Genomic DNA, 4,841 nt, shown 5'->3' on the forward strand with positions numbered 1-4,841 from the left:
TATTGAAGAAGAGGGCAGAGGTTTATTACATCTTCTTTTCAGCCTTTTAGACACAAGCTTCAGGCTGCTGACAAAGTGCTATTTGGCTTACAGCTAATCTGGCAGAGAGCAAGCCCTGTATCTCTTATTTACAGCTGCACTCCTAATTAGTTAGCAACAAAAATACATAATAAAATACAGCTTGCACTCAGGCGGGTTCTGGCTAAACCTAAGCTGAGATATAGTAATGTAAAAAAACCTCAAGACTCTGAGCCATGCTGAAGGTAAATCCCACAGAGTACAGAAAATTAACTCCACCCTGGGAAAATCAGAAATTTTAGGGTGTTTTCCATGCAGAAAGCTGTGAAGGTAACACATCAGAGCCAAGACTAGACAAATACTCATAATGTGCACATAATGAAGCCTCTGGATATTGAACAGGCTGGAGCTTGAATCTTTCCCACTGTGGCAACTCCTGCCTAAAATATATACTTGTGATGACGAAGTCAGAGGATGCTTTATTTTAAAAATATTACTTTAAGAGGAGATGTACATCTTTTCCCATGTTTAAAAATAAATGCATGTGATGTATCACCCTTGGTTTTACTGCTCTTCTATCTGTTTGGCTGGGTGTTTGCTAGGAGGACACAGTGAATGCAGAAGGATCCAAATGCTCGTGCACATTAACCTCACACTTCTGTTTTAGCTTAGAGACCCACAGTAGGTTTGTGCTGGTAACATCCCAGACATGTCCTACAGCTAGATATGTGCAATACTCACAGCACAGGGCTGTGAGTACTCTTACCCACTTCTACTAAATCAGCCTTCTCCCCTCTTGCTTGCTGTGACTTGGCTTTCAGGACATCTTGGATCTTGTTTTTGCTAACATGAGGTGCACTCTTGAGTTTTAACCCACAGTCTCGCTGGGAGGGTGTTCATGGCTCAAGCCCGGGTTTTCTCAGCCCCAGAAATAGAAGCACTTGTGTATCATCAGCCTTAGCTAGTCTTCAGACTAGGAACTGAATGCCAGTTGTCTCATTCCTAGATGAATGCCCAGCATAGACTGCTGTTGGAATTAGCTTCCTTCTCCTCTCATTTTCTCCTCTCTTTCTCCATCCCTGCGAGCGGTGTGGATACGGTGAAGTCCATAACTCAGTGCTGTGAATCCCGTCAGTCAGCAAACCTGCTGCTAAGTTTTGCAGTTTGCTGGACTGTGCTGGCCTGCCTCGTGAATCTAGCCCGCCTCGCTGAGTCCAGCTCACCAACTTAAGAACAAAGACCTCATTTCTTCCTGAGGCCCTGCAGAATGTTGTCTAGGAGTCCGTGGGATGTGGTGACATGTTGCGGTCTCTTTTTTTCTTAAATTAAAAAAAAAAAAAAAAGTATTCTTTTTTATTCAAGCGTTTCCAAAGCACAAGCAAAACAACCTTTTTAATTTTCTCTTAGTTCTCTGATGTGCATGAGTGAGTCATGCTGATAGAGGAGCTCAAGGCCAGTGCTGCGTCAGATACTTGCACTCAACGTGAGTGCTGCATGTAGATGCTCCTTGTCGCTGTGACTGAAACATATCCCCCCTTGCAAGTGAGCCAGAAAAAACTGATCATGAATATTCAGGAAAAAAAATAAATTAAATCTTCTGCTGGCTAGATTTTTCCTGGAGCTGTTAAATGCAAGGACCCCCTTTTCATTAAAAGTGACTGTATTTCTTGAGCAGTGCCTCAAGAAATAGGCACACCACCCCCTACAGATAATCATGCAGAGACCTAGGATGATTTGAGGTCTCCAGATGGGAGAGTCTTTTGCTTGGAAGGTGCTGGGGCCAGGGCAATCAGAGATCATTTCCACCTGATGGTAAGCTTTGCGAGCCTGTGTGAAATAGCTTGGCTGTTCCGCAGGTTGTTTTCTGTACATTTCCACACCGTGAAAGCTACAGTCGGTAATAGCAGTGTTTAGCACAGTTTGGGTTCTGGCTGGGCCTGAGAGCCAAGCTTTGCTGTCCTGCCTAAATCAGAGTTGGGCTGACACGTGGAAGCAGAGCGTCTTTAGGGATGTCCTTTCTGGTGCAGAAGACAGCAGTGGTTTCAGACCACACGCTTGTTTCGGCCACGGTCTGACTCCAGCCTGCTCTGGCAGAGGAATAAACAGCAACCTCGAGGGACTCCAGTGCCCCAACTTCCCTGTTTTAAGTTTAGAGGAAAAAAAGAAAAGGACTCTCTGTGAGAAGTCTGATGAAGTTGGCTGTTTCAGGACCAGCAGAAATGCTGCTCCCTCGGTCCCCTTTTGAATTCTAGCAGTTGCTGTGATTAGGGCAGAGATTTCACCCCTAATCTGGAGAGGTGCTGTGTAGGCATGAGGCCAGAAACAAAGCTGGCTGTAATTTGCTCTCCTCCAGATGAGAGGGAGCAGGTCTCCTTGGGAGGGAGCAGGTGTGCTGTGAAGATGGGAAGGTCTGTGAGGTGGAAAAAAAACCAAAACACCAAAATACGGAGGAAAAATTCATGGAGAAATTAGAAAGTGAACAGGAGATTAATTAAATGACCATAAAGTTAGGTAAATAGAAAAAAAACAAAAGCAACAGGTGTATCTTTTCCTCCTTCTTTACGACAGCTGTGTCAGTATCTCTCCTTTCCTTCTCCACAGCAGTGTGGCCTCCTCTGCGAGAGCTTCAGTGGCAGGCGTCGCGTTTGAGATGAAAAGACAGCCATCAACGAGAAAGCCTAGAAATATCCTCTGTAGACTATAAGATTTCAGAGGGAGTGGAGAAATGATGGTCTCTAGACAGGGCAATCAGGCACGGCTGGGCCAGGCCACCCAGGGAGGACAGCCATCCCCCCTGAAGCTGGGCTAGGGCTGCCTCCAAAAAGATGGATGAAAGAGGTGCAGATCTGGTCCGAACAGGGCTGCTCCTTGCAAGGTTTGGTCTTCCCCATTGGTGTGGAGAAGCAGCAGCAGCTGAGCAAAGGCATTTCTGCCTTTTGTCAGCCTTGGGCAGACGTCGGCACTGAAGGCTTCGCCCTGTGGGCTGGTAATGCAGCGTTGGTTAGAAACGGGAGGCTTTCAGCAAGGAGATGTTAAAAGGAAAAAAAAAAACAAAATGGAGAAAACAATTAAAAACTCTAGTGGGAAAGGTTGCAGGAAGAAGCAGGGGTTTTCCCTGGGGAAACTTGCTTTGGCCTTTATAGTTGATAAGGCATGGGAGCCTGTTTCCTCTGCCATAGCCACTGGCTGGCTGCAGAAGATGCTCTCTCCTGCAGCACAGTATGTCCGTCCTCCTCGCAGCCCTTCCCAACCCTTCCCTGCCCTCCTGCAGGCCTCGTGTCTATGCACTGTCAGTCTTCTGCATGGTTTTGGCCACTCTCCTTTCTGCCGTTTACCCATGAACCTCTCCTTCTGCTGACTGCTGCAGCCACTGCCTCCCCTCTCTCTTTGCAAGAGGGCCCATAGCCACAGCCAGGAGCATCTGCAAGCCAACGGCCCTTGCTTGCCCTCCTCTGCCCTGGGATTTGCGGGGTGGGAGCGTTCCCCATCGCTTTGTGTGCAAGACGTGGCCCAGGGTGTTCAAGAGACTGAGGGGATGCTGAGCTGGGACATCATCCATCCGGAGGGTTTGCACTAGGACACAAAGCTGGCCCCAGCTCCGGCTGCCAAAGCCTTGTCGCAGTGCTGTCTTCCCATCCCCTTCCACATCAGCTAATGTCCCAAGGCTTTGAAATCCGAGTCCAAACTCAGATAATCCAAACTATTGGTTATTGAGTACTGTTCCTGCTACAGCTGCTACTCCCTCCCCTTTCCTAGTCTTTTATTTCTTCTTCCTGGCATGGGCTTAGGTGGGCATGCATGACTTACGAGTTTTAATTTCCTGTGGGAAACATTTCTTATGGCCTGCAGGTAGGTGCTTTGTTATTTTTCCTCCCCTCCCCGGCCTCCCCCATTAGGCCTTTCCTTAGCTCTAGAGCATTTCTATGCCCCTAACTGCCCTTTTTGAGATCCTGAGCCCCTTTGGATTTCATTTACTCCAGGATGCAACTTGACTGGTTTCAGTGATGTTAGTACTCATTCACATCTTTGGATAAATGAGAGGAAACCCAAGAGTCCATTTGCTGTGTTTTCCTTGGTAAGTGTAAAACAGCCTGTCCATGTTGATATTTCCAGTTGGGAAACATTCAGTACCAGTGCATCTTTGCATACGGTAGTGGATTTAATGGTCCTTCTGGTATGGGAGACTCTGGATGGAGGGAGGGAGATGAAATAGTCTGACCAGTGAAAACGTCTAAATCATTATCTCCTCCTGAAGAGCAAAATAGGCTGTGGCTTGTGCTGCCTGTGTCACGGATGACACAGGCAGGAATGCTTACACAGTGGTGGTGCTGCTACCGGCCATCAGCAGAATAGGATGGACATGATGAACACAAAAGGGGCGATACACTCTGAGACTGAGGTCTTCCAGCTTTGCACCAAGCCTGGAGGCTCAGAGATCAACAGGAGTGGAAGCTAGCTGTAAAAATCTCTTTGGCGTTTTGCAGGCTCTGCTTTCGTTTCATCCCCACGCTCACAGTCTTTTAATTGGTTTGGGCAGTCAGTTTCCCCAACAGGCTGAGACTTGACCTTCCAGGGGGGTCAGGGGCAGCGAGCTATAACGTGTCACTGGGCTGCACTTACCAAAGGGGTGATGGATGGACACATGGACATGTGAGTGTATGTGTGTGCACTGCATGTTTTTATATCTCAGTGATTAAAAGAGAGGTGTATGTATATACATACATAGAGACACATCTATAAATATATATACATAGCTTAAGCTTTGAAATACGTCTCTTCCCCACCCAAATTTTTCCATCTGGGATCCCAAATGATACTCCTTT

The sequence above is a fragment of the Athene noctua genome, chromosome 3, assembly GCF_965140245.1.
Source record: "Athene noctua chromosome 3, bAthNoc1.hap1.1, whole genome shotgun sequence".
NCBI classification, from domain to species: domain Eukaryota; kingdom Metazoa; phylum Chordata; class Aves; order Strigiformes; family Strigidae; genus Athene; species Athene noctua.